This window comes from Lissotriton vulgaris, chromosome 1_1 (genome assembly GCF_964263255.1).
Source record: "Lissotriton vulgaris chromosome 1_1, aLisVul1.2, whole genome shotgun sequence".
NCBI lineage: Eukaryota > Metazoa > Chordata > Amphibia > Caudata > Salamandridae > Lissotriton > Lissotriton vulgaris.
Window position 1 is genome coordinate 231203843 of NC_141685.1, and position 16533 is coordinate 231220375.

General features: G+C 36.3%; 22 non-coding genes across 22 annotated transcripts; all 22 read left to right on the plus strand.

The window, feature by feature from the left end:
• Positions 1-300: 300 nt before the first annotated feature.
• On the plus strand, positions 301-372 carry TRNAD-GUC (transfer RNA aspartic acid (anticodon GUC)). The gene has a single exon. It is a non-coding gene; the product is annotated as a tRNA-Asp (tRNA).
• A 629-nt stretch (positions 373-1001) lies between these two features.
• Positions 1002-1073, plus strand: TRNAD-GUC (transfer RNA aspartic acid (anticodon GUC)). Its single transcript has one exon. It is a non-coding gene; the product is annotated as a tRNA-Asp (tRNA).
• A 647-nt stretch (positions 1074-1720) lies between these two features.
• Positions 1721-1792, plus strand: TRNAD-GUC (transfer RNA aspartic acid (anticodon GUC)). The gene has a single exon. It is a non-coding gene; the product is annotated as a tRNA-Asp (tRNA).
• A 633-nt stretch (positions 1793-2425) lies between these two features.
• Positions 2426-2497, plus strand: TRNAD-GUC (transfer RNA aspartic acid (anticodon GUC)). The gene has a single exon. It is a non-coding gene; the product is annotated as a tRNA-Asp (tRNA).
• Positions 2498-3122: 625 nt separating this feature from the next.
• Positions 3123-3194, plus strand: TRNAD-GUC (transfer RNA aspartic acid (anticodon GUC)). The gene has a single exon. It is a non-coding gene; the product is annotated as a tRNA-Asp (tRNA).
• Positions 3195-3805: 611 nt separating this feature from the next.
• TRNAD-GUC (transfer RNA aspartic acid (anticodon GUC)) lies at positions 3806-3877 on the plus strand. The gene has a single exon. It is a non-coding gene; the product is annotated as a tRNA-Asp (tRNA).
• A 643-nt stretch (positions 3878-4520) lies between these two features.
• Positions 4521-4592, plus strand: TRNAD-GUC (transfer RNA aspartic acid (anticodon GUC)). The gene has a single exon. It is a non-coding gene; the product is annotated as a tRNA-Asp (tRNA).
• Positions 4593-5225: 633 nt separating this feature from the next.
• Positions 5226-5297, plus strand: TRNAD-GUC (transfer RNA aspartic acid (anticodon GUC)). The gene has a single exon. It is a non-coding gene; the product is annotated as a tRNA-Asp (tRNA).
• A 627-nt stretch (positions 5298-5924) lies between these two features.
• On the plus strand, positions 5925-5996 carry TRNAD-GUC (transfer RNA aspartic acid (anticodon GUC)). The gene has a single exon. It is a non-coding gene; the product is annotated as a tRNA-Asp (tRNA).
• Positions 5997-6643: 647 nt separating this feature from the next.
• On the plus strand, positions 6644-6715 carry TRNAD-GUC (transfer RNA aspartic acid (anticodon GUC)). The gene has a single exon. It is a non-coding gene; the product is annotated as a tRNA-Asp (tRNA).
• A 633-nt stretch (positions 6716-7348) lies between these two features.
• Positions 7349-7420, plus strand: TRNAD-GUC (transfer RNA aspartic acid (anticodon GUC)). The gene has a single exon. It is a non-coding gene; the product is annotated as a tRNA-Asp (tRNA).
• A 625-nt stretch (positions 7421-8045) lies between these two features.
• Positions 8046-8117, plus strand: TRNAD-GUC (transfer RNA aspartic acid (anticodon GUC)). Its single transcript has one exon. It is a non-coding gene; the product is annotated as a tRNA-Asp (tRNA).
• A 611-nt stretch (positions 8118-8728) lies between these two features.
• TRNAD-GUC (transfer RNA aspartic acid (anticodon GUC)) lies at positions 8729-8800 on the plus strand. Its single transcript has one exon. It is a non-coding gene; the product is annotated as a tRNA-Asp (tRNA).
• Positions 8801-9443: 643 nt separating this feature from the next.
• Positions 9444-9515, plus strand: TRNAD-GUC (transfer RNA aspartic acid (anticodon GUC)). The gene has a single exon. It is a non-coding gene; the product is annotated as a tRNA-Asp (tRNA).
• A 633-nt stretch (positions 9516-10148) lies between these two features.
• TRNAD-GUC (transfer RNA aspartic acid (anticodon GUC)) lies at positions 10149-10220 on the plus strand. The gene has a single exon. It is a non-coding gene; the product is annotated as a tRNA-Asp (tRNA).
• A 627-nt stretch (positions 10221-10847) lies between these two features.
• On the plus strand, positions 10848-10919 carry TRNAD-GUC (transfer RNA aspartic acid (anticodon GUC)). The gene has a single exon. It is a non-coding gene; the product is annotated as a tRNA-Asp (tRNA).
• Positions 10920-11545: 626 nt separating this feature from the next.
• On the plus strand, positions 11546-11617 carry TRNAD-GUC (transfer RNA aspartic acid (anticodon GUC)). The gene has a single exon. It is a non-coding gene; the product is annotated as a tRNA-Asp (tRNA).
• Positions 11618-12248: 631 nt separating this feature from the next.
• Positions 12249-12320, plus strand: TRNAD-GUC (transfer RNA aspartic acid (anticodon GUC)). Its single transcript has one exon. It is a non-coding gene; the product is annotated as a tRNA-Asp (tRNA).
• A 1310-nt stretch (positions 12321-13630) lies between these two features.
• Positions 13631-13702, plus strand: TRNAD-GUC (transfer RNA aspartic acid (anticodon GUC)). Its single transcript has one exon. It is a non-coding gene; the product is annotated as a tRNA-Asp (tRNA).
• A 629-nt stretch (positions 13703-14331) lies between these two features.
• TRNAD-GUC (transfer RNA aspartic acid (anticodon GUC)) lies at positions 14332-14403 on the plus strand. The gene has a single exon. It is a non-coding gene; the product is annotated as a tRNA-Asp (tRNA).
• A 641-nt stretch (positions 14404-15044) lies between these two features.
• Positions 15045-15116, plus strand: TRNAD-GUC (transfer RNA aspartic acid (anticodon GUC)). Its single transcript has one exon. It is a non-coding gene; the product is annotated as a tRNA-Asp (tRNA).
• A 633-nt stretch (positions 15117-15749) lies between these two features.
• TRNAD-GUC (transfer RNA aspartic acid (anticodon GUC)) lies at positions 15750-15821 on the plus strand. The gene has a single exon. It is a non-coding gene; the product is annotated as a tRNA-Asp (tRNA).
• The last annotated feature ends 712 nt before the right edge of the window (positions 15822-16533 follow it).

Below are 16533 nucleotides of genomic sequence, written 5' to 3' on the forward strand. Positions count from 1 at the left end.
CCCTGGTGGCTAATAGTTATAAGCTGCAAATGGAAAAATGTGAGCTGATTATATATATATATATATTGATGAATAGAAAGATAGCTAGATAGACAGATCGATAGATATTTATTTCAATGAAATAATTTCTTCATAAAACTAATTGTTTTTGGCTAGGAATTTCTGTATTGTAATAATTTAGGAAAAAAGATTACTTGTCCTAACCAAAAGCAGCAATTCTGCCTATTACAATACTGAGAATTGATCGAGGGCATGCCTTAACCCCAGGGAGGTGAGCACTGTTTAACTGAAGCCAATAAGTCCTCGTTAGTATAGTGGTCAGTATCCCCGCCTGTCACGCGGGAGACCGGGGTTCAATTCCCCGACGGGGAGGAGATTCCTTTTATTCACACAATTAAATAAAATGATGTACTTTCTAACATTGTAAAATATATCTGTCATTATCCTTGCCTATTCCGATTGAGAAAAAAGGTTGAATTCACTGATGGCCAAAATGCTTACTGATGTGTTAACTGAAATTCAGAATATGCTCTGAATATTTCAGCATGCACAGGCGTACCATCAAAACCAATTTACGTCTACAATCTGTTGGAAAATGAGATGAAGCAGTGGTGAATCCTAGGCCGCTGTTCCACTCAATTGGCACGATTTACAAGTAGAATGACTGCTTTTGGTTAGGAGTGACCCCTGGTGGCTAATAGTTATAAGCTGCAAATGGTAAAGTGAGCTGATTATATATATATATATATATATATAAATATATATATTGATGAATAGAAAGATAGCTAGATAGACAGATCGATAGATATTTATTTCAATGAAATAATTTCTTCATAAAACTAATTGTTTTTGGCTAGGAATTTCTGTATTGTAATAATTTAGGAAAAAAGATTACTTGTCCTAACCAAAAGCAGCAATTCTGCCTATTACAATACTGAGAATTGATCGAGGGCATGCCTTAACCCCAGGGAGATGAGCACTGTTTAACTGAAGCCAATAAGTCCTCGTTAGTATAGTGGTCAGTATCCCCGCCTGTCACGCGGGAGACCGGGGTTCAATTCCCCGACGGGGAGGAGATTCCTTTTATTCACACAATTAAATAAAATGATGTACTTTCTAACATTGTAAAATATATCTGTCATTATCCTTGCCTATTCCAATTGAGAAAAAAGGTTGAATTCACTGATGGCCAAAATGCTTACTGATGTGTTAACTGAAATTCAGAATATGCTCTGAATATTTCAGCATGCACAGGCGTACCATCAAAACCAATTTACGTCTACAATCTGTTGGAAAATGAGATGAAGCAGTGGTGAATCCTAGGCCGCTGTTCCACTCGATTGGCACGATTTACAAGTAGAATGACTGCTTTTGGTTAGTAGTGATCCCTGGTGGCTAATAGTTATAAGCTGCAAATGGTAAAGTGAGCTGATTATATATATATATATATATATATATATATATATATATATATAAATATATATATTGATGAATAGAAAGATAGCTAGATAGACAGATCGATAGATATTTATTTCAATGAAATAATTTCTTCATAAAACTAATTGTTTTTGGCTAGGAATTTCTGTATTGTAATAATTTAGGAAAAAAGATTACTTGTCCTAACCAAAAGCAGCAATTCTGCCTATTACAATACTGAGAATTGATCGAGGGCATGCCTTAACCCCAGGGAGGTGAGCACTGTTTAACTGAAGCCAATAAGTCCTCGTTAGTATAGTGGTCAGTATCCCCGCCTGTCACGCGGGAGACCGGGGTTCAATTCCCCGACGGGGAGGAGATTCCTTTTATTCACACAATTAAATAAAATGATGTACTTTCTAACATTGTAAAATATATCTGTCATTATCCTTGCCTATTCCAATTGAGAAAAAAGGTTGAATTCACTGATGGCCAAAATGCTTACTGATGTGTTAACTGAAATTCAGAATATGCTCTGAATATTTCAGCATGCACAGGCGTACCATCAAAACCAATTTACGTCTACAATCTGTTGGAAAATGAGATGAAGCAGTGGTGAATCCTAGGCCGCTGTTCCACTCGATTGGCACGATTTACAAGTAGAATGACTGCTTTTGGTTAGTAGTGATCCCTGGTGGCTAATAGTTATAAGCTGCAAATGGTAAAGTGAGCTGATTATATATATATATATATATATATATATAAATATATATATTGATGAATAGAAAGATAGCTAGATAGACAGATCGATAGATATTTATTTCAATGAAATAATTTCTTCATAAAACTAATTGTTTTTGGCTAGGAATTTCTGTATTGTAATAATTTAGGAAAAAAGATTACTTGTCCTAACCAAAAGCAGCAATTCTGCCTATTACAATACTGAGAATTGATCGAGGGCATGCCTTAACCCCAGGGAGATGAGCACTGTTTAACTGAAGCCAATAAGTCCTCGTTAGTATAGTGGTCAGTATCCCCGCCTGTCACGCGGGAGACCGGGGTTCAATTCCCCGACGGGGAGGAGATTCCTTTTATTCACACAATTAAATAAAATGATGTACTTTCTAACATTGTAAAATATATCTGTCATTATCCTTGCCTATTCCGATTGAGAAAAAAGGTTGAATTCACTGATGGCCAAAATGCTTACTGATGTGTTAACTGAAATTCAGAATATGCTCTGAATATTTCAGCATGCACAGGCGTACCATCAAAACCAATTTACGTCTACAATCTGTTGGAAAATGAGATGAAGCAGTGGTGAATCCTAGGCCGCTGTTCCACTCGATTGGCACGATTTACAAGTAGAATGACTGCTTTTGGTTAGTAGTGATCCCTGGTGGCTAATAGTTATAAGCTGCAAATGGTAAAGTGAGCTGATTATATATATTTATATATATAAATATATATATTGATGAATAGAAAGATAGCTAGATAGACAGATCGATAGATATTCATTTCAATGAAATAATTTCTTCATAAAACTAATTGTTTTTGGCTAGGAATTTCTGTATTGTAATAATTTAGGAAAAAAGATTACTTGTCCTAACCAAAAGCAGCAATTCTGCCTATTACAATACTGAGAATTGATCGAGGGCATGCCTTAACCCCAGGGAGATGAGCACTGTTTAACTGAAGCCAATAAGTCCTCGTTAGTATAGTGGTCAGTATCCCCGCCTGTCACGCGGGAGACCGGGGTTCAATTCCCCGACGGGGAGGAGATTCCTTTTATTCACACAATTAAATAAAATGATGTACTTTCTAACATTGTAAAATATATCTGTCATTATCCTTGCCTATTCCGATTGAGAAAAAAGGTTGAATTCACTGATGGCCAAAATGCTTACTGATGTGTTAACTGAAATTCAGAATATGCTCTGAATATTTCAGCATGCACAGGCGTACCATCAAAACCAATTTACGTCTACAATCTGTTGGAAAATGAGATGAAGCAGTGGTGAATCCTAGGCCGCTGTTCCACTCGATTGGCACGATTTACAAGTAGAATGACTGCTTTTGGTTAGTAGTGACCCCTGGTGGCTAATAGTTATAAGCTGCAAATGGTAAAGTGAGCTGATTATATATATATATATATTGATGAATAGAAAGATAGCTAGATAGACAGATCGATAGATATTTATTTCAATGAAATAATTTCTTCATAAAACTAATTGTTTTTGGCTAGGAATTTCTGTATTGTAATAATTTAGGAAAAAAGATTACTTGTCCTAACCAAAAGCAGCAATTCTGCCTATTACAATACTGAGAATTGATCGAGGGCATGCCTTAACCCCAGGGAGATGAGCACTGTTTAACTGAAGCCAATAAGTCCTCGTTAGTATAGTGGTCAGTATCCCCGCCTGTCACGCGGGAGACCGGGGTTCAATTCCCCGACGGGGAGGAGATTCCTTTTATTCACACAATTAAATAAAATGATGTACTTTCTAACATTGTAAAATATATCTGTCATTATCCTTGCCTATTCCAATTGAGAAAAAAGGTTGAATTCACTGATGGCCAAAATGCTTACTGATGTGTTAACTGAAATTCAGAATATGCTCTGAATATTTCAGCATGCACAGGCGTACCATCAAAACCAATTTACGTCTACAATCTGTTGGAAAATGAGATGAAGCAGTGGTGAATCCTAGGCCGCTGTTCCACTCGATTGGCACGATTTACAAGTAGAATGACTGCTTTTGGTTAGTAGTGATCCCTGGTGGCTAATAGTTATAAGCTGCAAATGGTAAAGTGAGCTGATTATATATATATATATATATATATATATATATATATATAAATATATATATTGATGAATAGAAAGATAGCTAGATAGACAGATCGATAGATATTTATTTCAATGAAATAATTTCTTCATAAAACTAATTGTTTTTGGCTAGGAATTTCTGTATTGTAATAATTTAGGAAAAAAGATTACTTGTCCTAACCAAAAGCAGCAATTCTGCCTATTACAATACTGAGAATTGATCGAGGGCATGCCTTAACCCCAGGGAGGTGAGCACTGTTTAACTGAAGCCAATAAGTCCTCGTTAGTATAGTGGTCAGTATCCCCGCCTGTCACGCGGGAGACCGGGGTTCAATTCCCCGACGGGGAGGAGATTCCTTTTATTCACACAATTAAATAAAATGATGTACTTTCTAACATTGTAAAATATATCTGTCATTATCCTTGCCTATTCCAATTGAGAAAAAAGGTTGAATTCACTGATGGCCAAAATGCTTACTGATGTGTTAACTGAAATTCAGAATATGCTCTGAATATTTCAGCATGCACAGGCGTACCATCAAAACCAATTTACGTCTACAATCTGTTGGAAAATGAGATGAAGCAGTGGTGAATCCTAGGCCGCTGTTCCACTCGATTGGCACGATTTACAAGTAGAATGACTGCTTTTGGTTAGTAGTGATCCCTGGTGGCTAATAGTTATAAGCTGCAAATGGTAAAGTGAGCTGATTATATATATATATATATATATATATATAAATATATATATTGATGAATAGAAAGATAGCTAGATAGACAGATCGATAGATATTTATTTCAATGAAATAATTTCTTCATAAAACTAATTGTTTTTGGCTAGGAATTTCTGTATTGTAATAATTTAGGAAAAAAGATTACTTGTCCTAACCAAAAGCAGCAATTCTGCCTATTACAATACTGAGAATTGATCGAGGGCATGCCTTAACCCCAGGGAGATGAGCACTGTTTAACTGAAGCCAATAAGTCCTCGTTAGTATAGTGGTCAGTATCCCCGCCTGTCACGCGGGAGACCGGGGTTCAATTCCCCGACGGGGAGGAGATTCCTTTTATTCACACAATTAAATAAAATGATGTACTTTCTAACATTGTAAAATATATCTGTCATTATCCTTGCCTATTCCGATTGAGAAAAAAGGTTGAATTCACTGATGGCCAAAATGCTTACTGATGTGTTAACTGAAATTCAGAATATGCTCTGAATATTTCAGCATGCACAGGCGTACCATCAAAACCAATTTACGTCTACAATCTGTTGGAAAATGAGATGAAGCAGTGGTGAATCCTAGGCCGCTGTTCCACTCGATTGGCACGATTTACAAGTAGAATGACTGCTTTTGGTTAGTAGTGACCCCTGGTGGCTAATAGTTATAAGCTGCAAATGGTAAAGTGAGCTGATTATATATATATATATATATATAAATATATATATTGATGAATAGAAAGATAGCTAGATAGACAGATCGATAGATATTTATTTCAATGAAATAATTTCTTCATAAAACTAATTGTTTTTGGCTAGGAATTTCTGTATTGTAATAATTTAGGAAAAAAGATTACTTGTCCTAACCAAAAGCAGCAATTCTGCCTATTACAATACTGAGAATTGATCGAGGGCATGCCTTAACCCCAGGGAGATGAGCACTGTTTAACTGAAGCCAATAAGTCCTCGTTAGTATAGTGGTCAGTATCCCCGCCTGTCACGCGGGAGACCGGGGTTCAATTCCCCGACGGGGAGGAGATTCCTTTTATTCACACAATTAAATAAAATGATGTACTTTCTAACATTGTAAAATATATCTGTCATTATCCTTGCCTATTCCAATTGAGAAAAAAGGTTGAATTCACTGATGGCCAAAATGCTTACTGATGTGTTAACTGAAATTCAGAATATGCTCTGAATATTTCAGCATGCACAGGCGTACCATCAAAACCAATTTACGTCTACAATCTGTTGGAAAATGAGATGAAGCAGTGGTGAATCCTAGGCCGCTGTTCCACTCGATTGGCACGATTTACAAGTAGAATGACTGCTTTTGGTTAGTAGTGATCCCTGGTGGCTAATAGTTATAAGCTGCAAATGGTAAAGTGAGCTGATTATATATATATATATATATATATATATATATATATATATATAAATATATATATTGATGAATAGAAAGATAGCTAGATAGACAGATCGATAGATATTTATTTCAATGAAATAATTTCTTCATAAAACTAATTGTTTTTGGCTAGGAATTTCTGTATTGTAATAATTTAGGAAAAAAGATTACTTGTCCTAACCAAAAGCAGCAATTCTGCCTATTACAATACTGAGAATTGATCGAGGGCATGCCTTAACCCCAGGGAGGTGAGCACTGTTTAACTGAAGCCAATAAGTCCTCGTTAGTATAGTGGTCAGTATCCCCGCCTGTCACGCGGGAGACCGGGGTTCAATTCCCCGACGGGGAGGAGATTCCTTTTATTCACACAATTAAATAAAATGATGTACTTTCTAACATTGTAAAATATATCTGTCATTATCCTTGCCTATTCCAATTGAGAAAAAAGGTTGAATTCACTGATGGCCAAAATGCTTACTGATGTGTTAACTGAAATTCAGAATATGCTCTGAATATTTCAGCATGCACAGGCGTACCATCAAAACCAATTTACGTCTACAATCTGTTGGAAAATGAGATGAAGCAGTGGTGAATCCTAGGCCGCTGTTCCACTCGATTGGCACGATTTACAAGTAGAATGACTGCTTTTGGTTAGTAGTGATCCCTGGTGGCTAATAGTTATAAGCTGCAAATGGTAAAGTGAGCTGATTATATATATATATATATATATATATATAAATATATATATTGATGAATAGAAAGATAGCTAGATAGACAGATCGATAGATATTTATTTCAATGAAATAATTTCTTCATAAAACTAATTGTTTTTGGCTAGGAATTTCTGTATTGTAATAATTTAGGAAAAAAGATTACTTGTCCTAACCAAAAGCAGCAATTCTGCCTATTACAATACTGAGAATTGATCGAGGGCATGCCTTAACCCCAGGGAGATGAGCACTGTTTAACTGAAGCCAATAAGTCCTCGTTAGTATAGTGGTCAGTATCCCCGCCTGTCACGCGGGAGACCGGGGTTCAATTCCCCGACGGGGAGGAGATTCCTTTTATTCACACAATTAAATAAAATGATGTACTTTCTAACATTGTAAAATATATCTGTCATTATCCTTGCCTATTCCGATTGAGAAAAAAGGTTGAATTCACTGATGGCCAAAATGCTTACTGATGTGTTAACTGAAATTCAGAATATGCTCTGAATATTTCAGCATGCACAGGCGTACCATCAAAACCAATTTACGTCTACAATCTGTTGGAAAATGAGATGAAGCAGTGGTGAATCCTAGGCCGCTGTTCCACTCGATTGGCACGATTTACAAGTAGAATGACTGCTTTTGGTTAGTAGTGATCCCTGGTGGCTAATAGTTATAAGCTGCAAATGGTAAAGTGAGCTGATTATATATATTTATATATATAAATATATATATTGATGAATAGAAAGATAGCTAGATAGACAGATCGATAGATATTCATTTCAATGAAATAATTTCTTCATAAAACTAATTGTTTTTGGCTAGGAATTTCTGTATTGTAATAATTTAGGAAAAAAGATTACTTGTCCTAACCAAAAGCAGCAATTCTGCCTATTACAATACTGAGAATTGATCGAGGGCATGCCTTAACCCCAGGGAGATGAGCACTGTTTAACTGAAGCCAATAAGTCCTCGTTAGTATAGTGGTCAGTATCCCCGCCTGTCACGCGGGAGACCGGGGTTCAATTCCCCGACGGGGAGGAGATTCCTTTTATTCACACAATTAAATAAAATGATGTACTTTCTAACATTGTAAAATATATCTGTCATTATCCTTGCCTATTCCGATTGAGAAAAAAGGTTGAATTCACTGATGGCCAAAATGCTTACTGATGTGTTAACTGAAATTCAGAATATGCTCTGAATATTTCAGCATGCACAGGCGTACCATCAAAACCAATTTACGTCTACAATCTGTTGGAAAATGAGATGAAGCAGTGGTGAATCCTAGGCCGCTGTTCCACTCGATTGGCACGATTTACAAGTAGAATGACTGCTTTTGGTTAGTAGTGACCCCTGGTGGCTAATAGTTATAAGCTGCAAATGGTAAAGTGAGCTGATTATATATATATATATATTGATGAATAGAAAGATAGCTAGATAGACAGATCGATAGATATTTATTTCAATGAAATAATTTCTTCATAAAACTAATTGTTTTTGGCTAGGAATTTCTGTATTGTAATAATTTAGGAAAAAAGATTACTTGTCCTAACCAAAAGCAGCAATTCTGCCTATTACAATACTGAGAATTGATCGAGGGCATGCCTTAACCCCAGGGAGATGAGCACTGTTTAACTGAAGCCAATAAGTCCTCGTTAGTATAGTGGTCAGTATCCCCGCCTGTCACGCGGGAGACCGGGGTTCAATTCCCCGACGGGGAGGAGATTCCTTTTATTCACACAATTAAATAAAATGATGTACTTTCTAACATTGTAAAATATATCTGTCATTATCCTTGCCTATTCCAATTGAGAAAAAAGGTTGAATTCACTGATGGCCAAAATGCTTACTGATGTGTTAACTGAAATTCAGAATATGCTCTGAATATTTCAGCATGCACAGGCGTACCATCAAAACCAATTTACGTCTACAATCTGTTGGAAAATGAGATGAAGCAGTGGTGAATCCTAGGCCGCTGTTCCACTCGATTGGCACGATTTACAAGTAGAATGACTGCTTTTGGTTAGTAGTGATCCCTGGTGGCTAATAGTTATAAGCTGCAAATGGTAAAGTGAGCTGATTATATATATATATATATATATATATATATATATATATAAATATATATATTGATGAATAGAAAGATAGCTAGATAGACAGATCGATAGATATTTATTTCAATGAAATAATTTCTTCATAAAACTAATTGTTTTTGGCTAGGAATTTCTGTATTGTAATAATTTAGGAAAAAAGATTACTTGTCCTAACCAAAAGCAGCAATTCTGCCTATTACAATACTGAGAATTGATCGAGGGCATGCCTTAACCCCAGGGAGGTGAGCACTGTTTAACTGAAGCCAATAAGTCCTCGTTAGTATAGTGGTCAGTATCCCCGCCTGTCACGCGGGAGACCGGGGTTCAATTCCCCGACGGGGAGGAGATTCCTTTTATTCACACAATTAAATAAAATGATGTACTTTCTAACATTGTAAAATATATCTGTCATTATCCTTGCCTATTCCAATTGAGAAAAAAGGTTGAATTCACTGATGGCCAAAATGCTTACTGATGTGTTAACTGAAATTCAGAATATGCTCTGAATATTTCAGCATGCACAGGCGTACCATCAAAACCAATTTACGTCTACAATCTGTTGGAAAATGAGATGAAGCAGTGGTGAATCCTAGGCCGCTGTTCCACTCGATTGGCACGATTTACAAGTAGAATGACTGCTTTTGGTTAGTAGTGATCCCTGGTGGCTAATAGTTATAAGCTGCAAATGGTAAAGTGAGCTGATTATATATATATATATATATATATATATAAATATATATATTGATGAATAGAAAGATAGCTAGATAGACAGATCGATAGATATTTATTTCAATGAAATAATTTCTTCATAAAACTAATTGTTTTTGGCTAGGAATTTCTGTATTGTAATAATTTAGGAAAAAAGATTACTTGTCCTAACCAAAAGCAGCAATTCTGCCTATTACAATACTGAGAATTGATCGAGGGCATGCCTTAACCCCAGGGAGATGAGCACTGTTTAACTGAAGCCAATAAGTCCTCGTTAGTATAGTGGTCAGTATCCCCGCCTGTCACGCGGGAGACCGGGGTTCAATTCCCCGACGGGGAGGAGATTCCTTTTATTCACACAATTAAATAAAATGATGTACTTTCTAACATTGTAAAATATATCTGTCATTATCCTTGCCTATTCCGATTGAGAAAAAAGGTTGAATTCACTGATGGCCAAAATGCTTACTGATGTGTTAACTGAAATTCAGAATATGCTCTGAATATTTCAGCATGCACAGGCGTACCATCAAAACCAATTTACGTCTACAATCTGTTGGAAAATGAGATGAAGCAGTGGTGAATCCTAGGCCGCTGTTCCACTCGATTGGCACGATTTACAAGTAGAATGACTGCTTTTGGTTAGTAGTGACCCCTGGTGGCTAATAGTTATAAGCTGCAAATGGTAAAGTGAGCTGATTATATATATATATATATATATAAATATATATATTGATGAATAGAAAGATAGCTAGATAGACAGATCGATAGATATTTATTTCAATGAAATAATTTCTTCATAAAACTAATTGTTTTTGGCTAGGAATTTCTGTATTGTAATAATTTAGGAAAAAAGATTACTTGTCCTAACCAAAAGCAGCAATTCTGCCTATTACAATACTGAGAATTGATCGAGGGCATGCCTTAACCCCAGGGAGGTGAGCACTGTTTAACTGAAGCCAATAAGTCCTCGTTAGTATAGTGGTCAGTATCCCCGCCTGTCACGCGGGAGACCGGGGTTCAATTCCCCGACGGGGAGGTGATTCCTTTTATTCACACAATTAAATAAAATGATGTACTTTCTAACATTGTAAAATATATCTGTCATTATCCTTGCCTATTCCGATTGAGAAAAAAGGTTGAATTCACTGATGGCCAAAATGCTTACTGATGTGTTAACTGAAATTCAGAATATGCTCTGAATATTTCAGCATGCACAGGCGTACCATCAAAACCAATTTACGTCTACAATCTGTTGGAAAATGAGATGAAGCAGTGGTGAATCCTAGGCCGCTGTTCCACTCGATTTGCACGATTTACAAGTAGAATGACTGCTTTTGGTTAGTAGTGACCCCTGGTGGCTAATAGTTATAAGCTGCAAATGGTAAAGTGAGCTGATTATATATATATATATATATATAAATATATATATTGATGAATAGAAAGATAGCTAGATAGACAGATCGATAGATATTATTTCAATGAAATAATTTCTTCATAAAACTAATTGTTTTTGGCTAGGAATTTCTGTATTGTAATAATTTAGGAAAAAAGATTACTTGTCCTAACCAAAAGCAGCAATTCTGCCTATTACAATACTGAGAATTGATCGAGGGCATGCCTTAACCCCAGGGAGGTGAGCACTGTTTAACTGAAGCCAATAAGTCCTCGTTAGTATAGTGGTCAGTATCCCCGCCTGTCACGCGGGAGACCGGGGTTCAATTCCCCGACGGGGAGGCGATTCCTTTTATTCACACAATTAAATAAAATGATGTACTTTCTAACATTGTAAAATATATCTGTCATTATCCTTGCCTATTCCGATTGAGAAAAAAGGTTGAATTCACTGATGGCCAAAATGCTTACTGATGTGTTAACTGAAATTCAGAATATGCTCTGAATATTTCAGCATGCACAGGCGTACCATCAAAACCAATTTACGTCTACAATCTGTTGGAAAATGAGATGAAGCAGTGGTGAATCCTAGGCCGCTGTTCCACTCAATTGGCACGATTTACAAGTAGAATGACTGCTTTTGGTTAGGAGTGACCCCTGGTGGCTAATAGTTATAAGCTGCAAATGGTAAAGTGAGCTGATTATATATATATATATATATATATATAAATATATATATTGATGAATAGAAAGATAGCTAGATAGACAGATCGATAGATATTTATTTCAATGAAATAATTTCTTCATAAAACTAATTGTTTTTGGCTAGGAATTTCTGTATTGTAATAATTTAGGAAAAAAGATTACTTGTCCTAACCAAAAGCAGCAATTCTGCCTATTACAATACTGAGAATTGATCGAGGGCATGCCTTAACCCCAGGGAGATGAGCACTGTTTAACTGAAGCCAATAAGTCCTCGTTAGTATAGTGGTCAGTATCCCCGCCTGTCACGCGGGAGACCGGGGTTCAATTCCCCGACGGGGAGGAGATTCCTTTTATTCACACAATTAAATAAAATGATGTACTTTCTAACATTGTAAAATATATCTGTCATTATCCTTGCCTATTCCGATTGAGAAAAAAGGTTGAATTCACTGATGGCCAAAATGCTTACTGATGTGTTAACTGAAATTCAGAATATGCTCTGAATATTTCAGCATGCACAGGCGTACCATCAAAACCAATTTACGTCTACAATCTGTTGGAAAATGAGATGAAGCAGTGGTGAATCCTAGGCCGCTGTTCCACTCGATTGGCACGATTTACAAGTAGAATGACTGCTTTTGGTTAGTAGTGACCCCTGGTGGCTAATAGTTATAAGCTGCAAATGGTAAAGTGAGCTGATTATATATATATATATATTGATGAATAGAAAGATAGCTAGATAGACAGATCGATAGATATTTATTTCAATGAAATAATTTCTTCATAAAACTAATTGTTTTTGGCTAGGAATTTCTGTATTGTAATAATTTAGGAAAAAAGATTACTTGTCCTAACCAAAAGCAGCAATTCTGCCTATTACAATACTGAGAATTGATCGAGGGCATGCCTTAACCCCAGGGAGGTGAGCACTGTTTAACTGAAGCCAATAAGTCCTCGTTAGTATAGTGGTCAGTATCCCTGCCTGTCACGCGGGAGACTGGGGTTCAATTCCCCGACGGGGAGGAGATTCCTTTTATTCACACAATTAAATAAAATGATGTACTTTCTAACATTGTAAAATATATCTGTCATTATCCTTGCCTATTCCGATTGAGAAAAAAGGTTGAATTCACTGATGGCCAAAATGCTTACTGATGTGTTAACTGAAATTCAGAATATGCTCTGAATATTTCAGCATGCACAGGCGTACCATCAAAACCAATTTACGTCTACAATCTGTTGGAAAATGAGATGAAGCAGTGGTGAATCCTAGGCCGCTGTTCCACTCAATTGGCACGATTTACAAGTAGAATGACTGCTTTTGGTTAGGAGTGACCCCTGGTGGCTAATAGTTATAAGCTGCAAATGGTAAAGTGAGCTGATTATATATATATATATATATATAAATATATATATTGATGAATAGAAAGATAGCTAGATAGACAGATCGATAGATATTTATTTCAATGAAATAATTTCTTCATAAAACTAATTGTTTTTGGCTAGGAATTTCTGTATTGTAATAATTTAGGAAAAAAGATTACTTGTCCTAACCAAAAGCAGCAATTCTGCCTATTACAATACTGAGAATTGATCGAGGGCATGCCTTAACCCCAGGGAGGTGAGCACTGTTTAACTGAAGCCAATAAGTCCTCGTTAGTATAGTGGTCAGTATCCCCGCCTGTCACGCGGGAGACCGGGGTTCAATTCCCCGACGGGGAGGCGATTCCTTTTATTCACACAATTAAATAAAATGATGTACTTTCTAACATTGTAAAATATATCTGTCATTATCCTTGCCTATTCCGATTGAGAAAAAAGGTTGAATTCACTGATGGCCAAAATGCTTACTGATGTGTTAACTGAAATTCAGAATATGCTCTGAATATTTCAGCATGCACAGGCGTACCATCAAAACCAATTTACGTCTACAATCTGTTGGAAAATGAGATGAAGCAGTGGTGAATCCTAGGCCGCTGTTCCACTCGATTGGCACGATTTACAAGTAGAATGACTGCTTTTGGTTAGTAGTGACCCCTGGTGGCTAATAGTTATAAGCTGCAAATGGTAAAGTGAGCTGATTATATATATATATATATATATATAAATATATATATTGATGAATAGAAAGATAGCTAGATAGACAGATCGATAGATATTTATTTCAATGAAATAATTTCTTCATAAAACTAATTGTTTTTGGCTAGGAATTTCTGTATTGTAATAATTTAGGAAAAAAGATTACTTGTCCTAACCAAAAGCAGCAATTCTGCCTATTACAATACTGAGAATTGATCGAGGGCATGCCTTAACCCCAGGGAGATGAGCACTGTTTAACTGAAGCCAATAAGTCCTCGTTAGTATAGTGGTCAGTATCCCCGCCTGTCACGCGGGAGACCGGGGTTCAATTCCCCGACGGGGAGGAGATTCCTTTTATTCACACAATTAAATAAAATGATGTACTTTCTAACATTGTAAAATATATCTGTCATTATCCTTGCCTATTCCAATTGAGAAAAAAGGTTGAATTCACTGATGGCCAAAATGCTTACTGATGTGTTAACTGAAATTCAGAATATGCTCTGAATATTTCAGCATGCACAGGCGTACCATCAAAACCAATTTACGTCTACAATCTGTTGGAAAATGAGATGAAGCAGTGGTGAATCCTAGGCCGCTGTTCCACTCGATTGGCACGATTTACAAGTAGAATGACTGCTTTTGGTTAGTAGTGATCCCTGGTGGCTAATAGTTATAAGCTGCAAATGGTAAAGTGAGCTGATTATATATATATATATATATATATATATATATATATAAATATATATATTGATGAATAGAAAGATAGCTAGATAGACAGATCGATAGATATTTATTTCAATGAAATAATTTCTTCATAAAACTAATTGTTTTTGGCTAGGAATTTCTGTATTGTAATAATTTAGGAAAAAAGATTACTTGTCCTAACCAAAAGCAGCAATTCTGCCTATTACAATACTGAGAATTGATCGAGGGCATGCCTTAACCCCAGGGAGGTGAGCACTGTTTAACTGAAGCCAATAAGTCCTCGTTAGTATAGTGGTCAGTATCCCCGCCTGTCACGCGGGAGACCGGGGTTCAATTCCCCGACGGGGAGGAGATTCCTTTTATTCACACAATTAAATAAAATGATGTACTTTCTAACATTGTAAAATATATCTGTCATTATCCTTGCCTATTCCAATTGAGAAAAAAGGTTGAATTCACTGATGGCCAAAATGCTTACTGATGTGTTAACTGAAATTCAGAATATGCTCTGAATATTTCAGCATGCACAGGCGTACCATCAAAACCAATTTACGTCTACAATCTGTTGGAAAATGAGATGAAGCAGTGGTGAATCCTAGGCCGCTGTTCCACTCGATTGGCACGATTTACAAGTAGAATGACTGCTTTTGGTTAGTAGTGATCCCTGGTGGCTAATAGTTATAAGCTGCAAATGGTAAAGTGAGCTGATTATATATATATATATATATATATATATAAATATATATATTGATGAATAGAAAGATAGCTAGATAGACAGATCGATAGATATTTATTTCAATGAAATAATTTCTTCATAAAACTAATTGTTTTTGGCTAGGAATTTCTGTATTGTAATAATTTAGGAAAAAAGATTACTTGTCCTAACCAAAAGCAGCAATTCTGCCTATTACAATACTGAGAATTGATCGAGGGCATGCCTTAACCCCAGGGAGATGAGCACTGTTTAACTGAAGCCAATAAGTCCTCGTTAGTATAGTGGTCAGTATCCCCGCCTGTCACGCGGGAGACCGGGGTTCAATTCCCCGACGGGGAGGAGATTCCTTTTATTCACACAATTAAATAAAATGATGTACTTTCTAACATTGTAAAATATATCTGTCATTATCCTTGCCTATTCCGATTGAGAAAAAAGGTTGAATTCACTGATGGCCAAAATGCTTACTGATGTGTTAACTGAAATTCAGAATATGCTCTGAATATTTCAGCATGCACAGGCGTACCATCAAAACCAATTTACGTCTACAATCTGTTGGAAAATGAGATGAAGCAGTGGTGAATCCTAGGCCGCTGTTCCACTCGATTGGCACGATTTACAAGTAGAATGACTGCTTTTGGTTAGTAGTGACCCCTGGTGGCTAATAGTTATAAGCTGCAAATGGTAAAGTGAGCTGATTATATATATATATATATTGATGAATAGAAAGATAGCTAGATAGACAGATCGATAGATATTTATTTCAATGAAATAATTTCTTCATAAAACTAATTGTTTTTGGCTAGGAATTTCTGTATTGTAATAATTTAGGAAAAAAGATTACTTGTCCTAACCAAAAGCAGCAATTCTGCCTATTACAATACTGAGAATTGATCGAGGGCATGCCTTAACCCCAGGGAGGTGAGCACTGTTTAACTGAAGCCAATAAGTCCTCGTTAGTATAGTGGTCAGTATCCCTGCCTGTCACGCGGGAGACTGGGGTTCAATTCCCCGACGGGGAGGAGATTCCTTTTATTCACACAATTAAATA